Source organism: Prunus persica, chromosome G1 (assembly GCF_000346465.2).
Source record: "Prunus persica cultivar Lovell chromosome G1, Prunus_persica_NCBIv2, whole genome shotgun sequence".
Lineage (NCBI taxonomy): Eukaryota > Viridiplantae > Streptophyta > Magnoliopsida > Rosales > Rosaceae > Prunus > Prunus persica.
The window spans coordinates 27,214,064-27,225,647 of record NC_034009.1 but is presented as its reverse complement, the minus strand read 5'-3'; the positions used below and the strand labels follow the sequence as shown (position 1 = coordinate 27,225,647).

Below are 11,584 nucleotides of genomic sequence, written 5' to 3'. Positions count from 1 at the left end.
TGTGTTGCATTGTATCGTTTGGCTTTAAATGGGAAACAAAAATTGATAAATAAAACACGTGGATCAAGGGAATTATCACTCAATAACAAAGAGACGAGAGAAACAATACAGCTAAATTCATTCAGATATGGTGGTGCAGGCTGAAGACAAGAAAATAATAATAAATGGAGGATGTGATTTTAGTACAAGAGGGAGGTGGGTGTATGATAAGAGCTATCCCTTGTACACAAATCGTTCATGTCCTATTCATATTTGAAGGTTTTAACTGTCAAGGAAATGGGAGATGAGACAAAGACTACTTGAGGTGGAGGTGGCAACCACAAGATTGTGACATTCCAAGGTACTTACTTCCTTGTTCATAATTTTTAATTACATTAGTGTTATCCCTGGCGTGCTATATATAACATTTTATCTATATGATAGTTTCAATGCAAAAAACTGTTGAGAGGGAAAAGGCTACTTTATGTGGGCAATTCCATCAATAGGAATCAATTTGAATCCATGGTGTGCATGTTAGTGGGAGATATAAAAGATCCAAATAGGCCCAGAATCAAACGTGAGAAGGGGATGTATAGTTTCAGCTTTGTGGTAATAAACAACGAATCTTCATAGTTCTTCTCTTCGCTTCGTTCGCTATTGATGTCGTTTCACATTTCGGTTCTTCTCTTCATAATCTGTGATGTAGTTGATCATTGTTTTCGACAGGATTACAAGTGTAAAGTCGAATTTTCCCCGTCTGTTTTCATATCATTGGAGAGGAGCTGATATTGTTATATTTGACACTGAACATTGGTGGACCGATGAAAAAACTGACGCTGGGTCAGTCAAAACCATCATTATTGAGTATTATAGTGGACTACACTAAGGATGAGCTTTATTAATTTTCAGGACATATAGCTTAGCTAGGCTATAGTAATTAATAAGTAGTAGCTAGCTAGCAGCCTACCAATAATACCATGCTCATTGTTGTGGGATTGAAATCAACGTGCAGGGTTAATTTCTACCAGGAAGGGGACCAAATTCATCCATATCTTGATGTTTATACAGCCCTCAGAAAAGGTATGATGACCTGGGCATCATGGGTTGATAAACACACCGATCCCAAGTTTTCTTTCGAACTTCATCGCCAACGCATTTCAGGTTGTTATTATGTGCCTCCAGACTGTGTTGTTATATGCAGCATTTCAGGTTTGTTTTTTTTTTGGGTAATTAATCTTTGATTATATTGAACAGTGGAGGTGAATGGAAATCACGCCGGAGTTGTATAGGAGCTACTGAACCCCTCCTCCGAGATTCAGGAATTGCAAACGAGAAAGATAGAATTGCAGTGGAGGTTATAAAGCAGATGAAAACTCGCGTGACTTTGTTGAACATAACAAGTATGTCAAGAGTATAGAATTGATGCTCATCCATCAGGCATTCTAGATTGTAGTCATTGGTGTCTTCCTGGTCTTCCTGATATCTGGAATGAATTGTTGTATCATCATTTGCAGTCATCTTTCTCAAAAGTACAGGTTCAGCCACTTTCTTCAAAAGAGCTGAAGAACCTTGCCATCTTTTCTGAAAGGGATTGCTGGCTTTCATTTAATGATTCTTCATCTCCCTCATACTCATCATCACCTTCATAGACCAAATGGATCCCCCACTTCTTCAGCTCAACCCCTTTCATCGTCGGTGGCTCTCTCCGTATCACACGTATGTTATAACCATCTTTCAACTGAGAAACCAAGGGATGGTGAATTGGGTATCGGCACAAGTGAACTTGGTCTTCATTTGTATTTGGCACTCCCAATAACTTCAAAGCTGAACAGAAGATAGAAAAATCCAGCATGAGGATCTGTGCTAGAATGTCTACTATTGCAGGGATTTCTCTTATGTCATCTGGTATTTGCTGGTTGAGAGAGACTACAACACCTATAATCACACTTTCGAGAACACGGTTTTTTCTTTCTGAGAATGTAACATCTTGAGAAAACCAGTCTGGTATCTTGCTACCGGGAATGCTAAGATTGCGTATTTTCCTCATGTAGCTCTGCAACAAAAAATTTCAAATCTATGATTGTGTTTCACTTTCTTATACATGTACACACATATAGTATATACACGGAGAGAGAGAGAGAGAGAGAGAGAGAGAGAGAGAGAGAGCACCTTAGCAAGTCTTTTCTTAATAGCTGATGAGCAAGCTGTGCAACCACTTGCAGACAACCTTACCAAGGACTTCAAGCATTCAAGTCCTGGAATGTCCACAACTCTCTCACAACTTGTAAGGTTCAGCATCGCCAAGTTCTCGAGGTTTGATATATCAGAGATACTTTCTAATGCGGTACAGTTTGCAACATCAACTTCTTCCAAACTTGAGGGAAGCGGAGGCAGAGCCTCGAGCTTTTTACAGTGAGGTAACAGAAATTTTTTGAGAAGAGACAGGTCCCTGAGGCTGGCTGGAAGGCTATAAAAGTTATTATGGCCTAGATTCAATATTTCGAGTGATGACAGCTTCTCGAAATCATGTGCAATTTTACTAGAATATTACAAGCACCAGCATGCAGTTCATATAGCAGTGATAGATTTGAGAAGGAAGTAGGGAGCATAAAATTAATCTCTTCTGTTTCCTCCCTTTTTTGATGCTTCTTTCCCATATTTAAAACCATTAAACAGGACAGCATTCCGAAGCTTTCAGGTAGTTCTGTCACTGCAGTTTCCACCATCAGCAATCTGTGCAAGGAATTCAATTGTCCTATTGAAGCTGGAAGCTTGCAGAGGTGTTTACATCTGTTCAACTGTAACACGGTAAGGTTTTCCAGCATCCCTATTGATTCTGGCAACTCAGTAATATCAGCTTCAGTTATGACTATTGTAGTCAATGCCCTCATGCTTCCAATTGATTCTGGTAATGATCTAAGAAATCCACATTTCCTCATCTCAAGCTTCTCAAGTGACTTCAAGGCACCAATCTCATGTGGAAGATCTGTGATTAATGTCTGATCTATTTTTAGCACAACTAGAGAATTCAAACCTCCAATTGAATCAGGCAATCTGCACAAAATTTGACCGTGTCCTGTTGATAATTCCTTCAAGTTTGATAATGAACCCATGGACACAGGAAGTTCTTTGATTCCGCTACCGTAAGAATGAAATTCCATTAACGAACTGAGGTTGCCAATGGAATCAGGAATAGTTGTCAGTGATTTACACCAGAGCAAACTTAGTTTCTCAAGGTTTGCCAAATATCCAAAGGAAACAGGTAGGTTTCCTAAAGCAGAATCGTTGAGGGAGATTTCTTGCAGAGAATGCAACTTTCCTATCAACTCAGGTAGCCCTTTCAAATGTTTGCACTGGTTCAAGCTGAGCTTTTCGAGTTTTGAAAACCGGAAAATAGATTCAGGAAGACTTTTTACAGCAGTGCCATCAAGGAGAAGTTCTTTTAATGATACCATATTGCTTGGCAGTTCTTTCAGTTGTAAGCAACCAGAGAGGATTAGGTTCTCAAGTTTTGTCAGGCCGGAGACATCATTTGGAAGTTCAATGAGGTTTTCAGAGTCTCGAAGGTTCAAGTGGACCAATGTACGCAAATTCCCAATCGAGGCATGAAGCTTAGTCAGTTTACTGCAATGCTCAAGACTAAGCTTTTCCAAGGCCCGATTCCCAGATAAATCAGGAATGTGGGTTAGGTTAAAGCAGCCGTTTAGATTCAAGAGCATCAATTTCTCGGCCACCTGGAAAACAATAAAGTGTATGAGCATTACCAAAATGCATTAGTTGTGCCTTAGAAATAGGAAGAAAGAGACAGAGATACAAGGCAGACACTTCTGAAGATCAGTGATACAATTCTTGCTGTCACAATTATAATGATGAAGATGATGGATCAGATAGTGAAGTACATACCTTGCTTCCGTGCCCATGCCACAAACTTCAATTTTGCTGCGTGGAAGATCAAGGACAGCAAGTTGGCGAGGGGAAAAATCCGAAGGAAGAGATTTCAGAGGACAACCTTTCCACTGTAACCACTTCAACTCTGCAGGAAGAAACTTGAAGCGGCCTTCCAAATTCAGATAATTAATTTGAAGCAATCTAAGATTGACCATTGCTCTCAGGGGTTTAGAGAAAATTGTAACCTCTCTCTTTTTCTCTGCTTTAGTTGAAGATATGCTTTGTATCTTTCTTTTAGGTATGTAACTGCAGAGGTAAAAGTTGGGCCTCTTCGAAAGTTATCCCAAGAAATTCTGTCACCACTTGGATCCCCCACCGACCTTTTCATTGATTCCAAGTCTAGGACTATCCCCTGTATACATCTTGTTCCCTATTATCAAGGTATGGAAAATATATAAGAAACTGAGTGAAGAAAAATAATAATGCATCATCCTTATTAAGTTATAAGACATTCAAGCCTCTTCTACATCTAAATCCAGCTAGAAGAATATATAAACAATAAAAATAGTAGTGCTGGAATCTCTACCTTATTATCCTTGAAGACATTCAATATTTCATCATGATCCCAAAGTCTACTACGCATGCCAGGATCTAAAAGGTTTTCCTCTTTAATGATTTGTCTTCCCATGTCTCTAACTTCATCGTGCATCCACAATATACTGTCTACATAAACTTTAATGAGTGATCTTGCTACGAGGTCAGCAATTCCTATCTCCCCATCAAAACCACAACCTTTCAATATGTCAATTGCATCTTCTCTCCTCATATCCATTTTTACAAATAAACATGCAATGTCTAGAAAGATGCACTTCTCTTGCTCGTCTAGTGCATCATAACTCATCTTTAACACATCCTGAAGACTGCGTGGACGAATCTGTTTCAGCTTCTGCAGAGCATCTCTTCATTCCTCTATTCTCCTCTTATCAAATAGGTAAGAACCAAATACTTCAAGAGCCAATGGTAGCCCACCTGTGAGAGACATAATTTTCTCAGAGAGAGTCAAGAAAGTATCTGTGGGTTTTTCTCTTCTCAGTGCATGGTAACTAAAAAGTTGAAGTGCCTGAGAGAATTGCAACTCCTTGACCTCATACAACTCATTCACAAGATGATTGGGTAAGACTTCTCTATCTCTTGTGGTAACAATAATTCGGCTTCCTTCATAAAACCATTGTCTGTTGCCAACTAAAGCATTTAGTTGGTTTACGTTATCAACATCATCCAAGACAATAAGAACTCGCTTCTCATATACAATTGCTTTGATTGCAGAAATACCAGTATTAAGTTCATTTACAGACATGGTATTAGAAGAAAGACTACCAATAAGTTTGTTTTGAAGTGATACTAAACCCTCATGCCCTGCTGAAATTTCTCTAACATTTGAGATGAAACTGTGGCACTCAAAATAACCCACAAGGCTATTAAAAAGAGCCTTGGCAAGTGTTGTCTTGCCAACACCACCCATGCCATGAATTCCGACAACTAAAATGCTGTTGGATCTAACATCTAACAACCTCATAACGTCTTCAACCCTGGAATCAAGTCCCACTGTGTATGCATCAAGACCTACTGGGGTTTTGTTCATTTCAGTCAAAACCGTTTTGACTAACAATTGAATCAACTCTGCTTCTTTGCTGTCAATATACATGATCACAAATACATTACTTAACCCCTTAGGGTGATAAGCAAAACATAAACTATAGCCACTATAAATTTTTGCATATCTATAGAAAACGAACATAAATGGTTAATTGTAAAAGAAAACTGAGAATTAATTGTATCTGTTACAGACAAGTTTATCTTGACAATAACTAAATCTTAAAAAGTATTAAAGGATCAAACTTTCAAACCATTCTAGCTGGTCATATAATGTGGCAGTTTTCATTAATTATTATGACCAACTTTAACTAACAAATCAACTGCAAATCATGTGATCAGTGACCATACAAGAGGAAGAGGGCGTAGAATGAAAACACCAATTAGTTAACACACGAAGCAGCTATTTGCGAAAACAATTGGTCCTCATAAACAAGCCAAAAGTCTAACAATTTAGAATGTAAATCTGAATGAGAACGACAGTGGGGTGAGGAAGATACATGGGAATTTAAATTACTATATAAAATTGATCTTTACCAAATCGCCCAATTTAAATTACTATATTAATAAACAAAGTGAAAAGAATACCCCACCACACTTATGATATCTTAGTATCATAGGATATACCAAAACCTTAAACATTAGATAACTAAATCTATAATCATCTCAATTTTTGCATGTTGATAGGAATGATCAACATTAGCTAGGGTTTTACAGGTTTTCTAACTGATTGAGTGGGAATTTAGTTATGAATTATGATTATTCTAATTTAATTCAATTAATTACTACCTGGCGTTGAAAATATACCCAGCTGTACTACCGACTTTCGCCATGGCACTCCTCCACCTAGAGACGACGGCGTTTCCGTACACTTGCTCATGAGCTCTAAAATGCTTTGCAAATGGACCCCTCTGCCGTTGAACGTCGGAGGGGTCCACTTGGTAAAACACAGGTAGAATCATCTCGTCCCCGCGGTTCAAACCGTCGTCGTCTCTGAAGACTCGGACGCCGTGTTTCTCGAGCGCCTCGTAGATATTCTTCGTATTGTTGTGCGGGTGTCTTCGCCTCTGAAGCTCAGGACCACGTCCCAGCGTAGCCGGAAACCTCCCGGGTTTGACGAAACGGCGTCGGCGTCGTCGACTTCGACAGCCATTTCTGCTTTACTTGTTATGCATACGGAGAAATATGTAGATGGCAACTAAAAGGATTGATAATTTGAGTTGAAAACTACAACTTAATTATTATTATTGTGTTAATTAATAGAGTTTTGTTGTAAATCTATTGATTGTGGATGACTACCATAATATCAGTCATAATATCTATCATAAAACTCATCATAAATATCGTTATAACATACGCATTAAGGATTGTATTTAGTACATTTTATGAGTTGTAATTATGTATTTGTAATCTACAATAATGGGTAGTGAATGTTTGTCTATTCACGAAGCCAATAAATAGTAAGTATCAAAGATGAATGATATATAAGAATAAATTATTTGTCTTTGTCTTTCTCTTAGGCCCCATTTGGTTCATAGATAAAAAGGCTTGAGCATAGGAAATCAATTGCTTTCTCATGTTTGATAAGTTTAAACTTGAGAAATGGTTGCATGGCACATGAGAAAGTAGGGGGGAAAGTGAAGCCCTCCTCCAAACTTGGGTTTCGTTTTCCCTTCTTATGAGAAAGTTTGGAAAAATAAACCAACATTAAATGTACATTTTATATGACCATTTTATCCCTATTAACAATTTAGAATTACAATATATCATTAAATGCATTCTATTTTTATTTGATTTAGGCTTAAGTGCTACAGTTGCCTATGAAACATTGGTCAATTCCCACTAAACCCCCTCAAAGTTAAAGTAACCCACTTTACCCCATTGACCAACGTTTCTTATGTCACTTAATCACTTTTAGTCAACGCATTCCAAATTTCGTTAAAATGATGGCATGGCAGGGGTATATTGGTCAATTCAACTGAGCTGAGATTTTTCTCACCAGTCCGAGGTTGTGACGTGTACTTGTGGACCCTACCTCTAACAACAGAGAAGATAAACCCCAAATTGATCTGAGCTGCCTGGCCTGAACCAAAAAAACCCCAAATTCGATTCCTCCCCATAAAAGAAGATAAAACCCTAGAAATCAAACGTTGGGTTTCTACGAAAATTGAAGATGATGCCTGAAATAATTGACGAATGGGAAGAGTTGGATGTGGAAGGACCGAGTTGCTTTTGTGGGAAGATAGCTCACTTACAAACTTCGTGGACTGAGGCCAACCCACTTCGAAGATTCCATGTTTGTCCAAAATCATCAGGAGGGGTAAGTTTTGTTGTTCAAAGTCTATGAATTGTGTTATAATTTTTTTATTAATTGCTATTAATGGTTGATGTAGAGGAGGAAAAAAGGATGTGAGTTTTTTGTTTGGGTGGATGTTGAATTTCCACTTAGAGAGAAGGCTCCGGTGACTTGGCTACTTAGAAGATTGAAGGAACTTGAAAAGGACGTTGGATGTTGTCAATCAAGAGAAAGAAAGTTAATGGGTTGCTTTATTCTTTCATGGGGTTTAGTAATTATGTTGTTGTTTTGGCAATTTTTGTAAAAATTGCCATAAAATTTGGCCATTAGAGGTTGGCAATGGAGGAATTAGGCTGGTTTTAAAAGTCTGTATTTTGCAACAGTATGTAAAATATCATGTATTGGTACTTATCTAATGATGGATGAACATGGTTTGATTTTGCAACTGTATGTAACAATGTATTGGTACTTATCTAATGAATGTGGTATTTGAACACATTTGGGAGTCAGTTTTTGGATTCTGGTACTTCTGTAATAGTATCAAAAGAATTACCAAAACAACAGCACCTCCAACACTTCCTAGAAGGTACGAAAACAATAGTTAACAAATCACCACGAAAACAATAGTATACAGATCAACTTATCTAATAAATACTAAAAACAGTTCATAACATTGATCAAAATGCACCAAGTTGGAAACAGTTTATAACATTAATCAAATCCTCACAGTTTCCATCAGATCCTCATAGTTTATAACATTACTTTCAATCTGGACCTATGATCCAAATGAATACCAGTACTTGATACTATTGAAAGGTTTGTCCTTAATAGTTGGACTTGCAAAATAATAGTTCAATCAAAAGTCCCATTTGGAAGGTTTGTCCTTAACACTTATCCTTAACAGTTGGACTTGCAAAATAATAGTTCAATCAAAAGTCCTTGATAAGAGGCATTTTAACAAAACACAGAACACTTGCACATCATCAGAATCCCCAAGGCTGATAACCATCCAACAAATCCTTCATATTGGTAAATTTCTTCCTCTTGGCAGGAGATTTAAACCTCTTTTTGTTTGTACCAGTGCTAAAAGGGTGTGATGAACTTGCACTTGGTTGAGATCCATGCACAGTTTGAGAAGTTTGGTCAGGTTGAGAACATTGGCCAGTTTGAGAACCTGGAAAAGATTGCACGGATTCACTTCCTTGCACAGATTGAGAGCCTTGCACAGTTTGAGAACCATAATTCATTTTGGTAAATTTAATCCTCTTTGCAGGAGACTTGAACCTTTTGTTTTTTTGGTAGTTTGCGAAGCTTGGGCAGTTTCAGAAGCTTGGGTAGTTTCAGAAGCATGTGGAGTTTGAGAAGATTGGGCAAGTTCATAACATTGGGCAGTTTAAGAACACTTACCAATTTCCAACTTTTTTCTGACCTAAAAATTGAAGCACAAGGTAATTTACATCAACTACATCCCATACCTCTTCCTCTAAACATGTATCAAATGAAAGTCACTTACATGTTGCTTGGCTCTTGATTGTCTTGTAACCCTCTTGATTGATGTGGTGCCAATTGTTTTCTCCACCTTTGGTTTAGATGGGACCTAACATAAAAAGATAATCACTTAAAATTAAATAATAAAGATCCAAAACAATTATATTTACAATGTTTTTTGGGAAGAGACAAACCTGACTGCAAGTGCCTTCTTTTACCTTAGGGCAGCTCCTCCTATTATGGCCTCCTTGTCTACAAATTGAACACTTGGTTTCCAAGTTATACCTCTGCAACTTGGTGGCTGTAGGATTAGATGTGCGTAGTTGTTCACCTACTGATCTCATCCTTTTTTTACTTGGTCTTCCAGGTTGTTTATGATAAAGTAGTGGCATCAAAGAAGGCATATGACACTTAGGCTACAAGCCTTCACTTGTCATTGGGTGAACCATTAGACTGTAAGTTGTCATAAAGGCTTCCTTATTGTAACAATCATCAACATAAGCAATATGATCCCCATTTAATTACCCAATGGAAGCACAAGCATGCTTGCATGGGATCCCAGTGATATCCCATCTCCTACATGAACAAATATGTCTTGCCAAATCAACCACAACTTGACTTCCATCATGGTTTTTGACTTCATATAAACTCCCCCCAGCAAGCTTTGGAATGCACTAAGCTGATTCTCTCTTCATTTTCTCCAAAATGCCAAAAATTCTTGGACCAATGTCATATTTCCTTCTCTCACAAGATGCTTTTCTAGTTGCCATCAACAACATAATATTGTATCTAATCCTCTCTAGCATGGTTAAAATGGGTTTGTCTCTGACTTCTACAAGGGCACCATTAAAAGCCTCACACATATTATTCAAAAGGATGTCACACTTGGAATGAGTTTTAAAGTGAGCTCTACACTATTGTGATGGATATAAGGCCGCTACCTAATCAAATGCAGCTTGGCTCAATTGTCTCATATTTTTCATCTCAGCATCCCACCATGGGATGGTTGTTCTCCTTGCAATTTTCTCCATTTGCAATTTCAACACCAATCCTCTGTGACCAGCAAGCAAAAATTTGCTTTTGAGTGTTTCAGGCAATGTCTGTGCTCAGCATTTGAAAAATGATCATCTACTGCAAATCAAGCCTTTTTTGCTTGTCAATAAAGACATATCCTGTGCTGTTTTCGATTCCAAGGTCCTCTGCCAACAGTTGACAAAACCAAGACCACGTTTCATAATTCTCCACCTCAGCCACTATATACGCAATAAGATACATGCCATTGTTAGGATCCACACCAACAGCAGATAGCAATTGTCCAGGGTGATGACCTTTGATATGACAAGCATCAAATCCTATCACTAGCCTACATCCCTGCAAAAACCCTTGTTTAACTGTAGCCAAGCAAATGTTAATCCTCTGAAACCTTGGCCTTTCAGCCTCTAACTCACATTTGATAATGATTGTGTTACCCACATTTGTCCTTCTTAGTTCAGCAACATAATCCCATAATAACTCATACTGTTTTTCATAAGTCTCCTAAGTTATGGATGTTGCCTTCTGCCTTACCCTATATATTTAGGATTTAGAAGCTATCACAGACAATTATTCTTGTACATGCTGCATAAAAGTTCCCATATCCCAATTATGCATTCTAGACAGTTAAGGAACATATCTCTGAGCTAACCATGTTGAGTTAGCATGAAAGTTGTGGTCAACTGTCCCACAATCATGCACGTCAACGAACTTCTTCACTTGAACTCATTCACAATTCACTGCTGAAGCAAAACAAACCCATTTGCAATTCCTTGCACATACTGCCCTCACCCTATCACGATCATTGCATTTGAATTTAATCATCCTCCTGTTTATAATTGAATAGTTCCTAATTTCTTTCTTAAATAGGTTAGTGGTTGTAAATCTTAAACCCAGCTTAAACACAGGGTTGCTCATGTCTGTTTCTTGCCTAAATTCTTCAAATTTAGGCAATTTCCTCTTCCTTTTGTTGTGGTTCCCATCATCCTCGTCATCTGACCTACTATCCAAGTTATCAACATCACTTTTAGCTACATCAGTTGACTCCTCATCTTCATTTACAGGGGCATTTGATTCTTCAACTGATTGAGGGTGGTCTACATAATTTTCAAATGCTTTATCGTCCTTTTTCAACAACTCAAATTCATTTTCACTCTGCTCATAAGCACTGTCAACAAAATCAGGGTCATCTTCCTTGTTTTCTTCTTCAGTGTCTTCATTCCTGTCTCCCACATCAGTCTCACCTAT

At 37.9% G+C, this 11,584-nt stretch overlaps 2 pseudogenes across 1 annotated transcript; one reads left to right on the top strand and one right to left on the bottom strand.

The window, feature by feature from the left end:
- Positions 122-1,514, top strand: LOC109947045 (annotated as a pseudogene).
- LOC18790440 lies at positions 1,338-6,833 on the bottom strand (annotated as a pseudogene). Its single transcript, XR_002272132.1, has 5 exons — positions 6,310-6,833; positions 4,454-5,558; positions 3,883-4,297; positions 2,149-3,713; positions 1,338-2,032 (listed from the first exon to the last, which is right to left on the bottom strand). The product of XR_002272132.1 is annotated as a disease resistance protein RPP5 (transcript).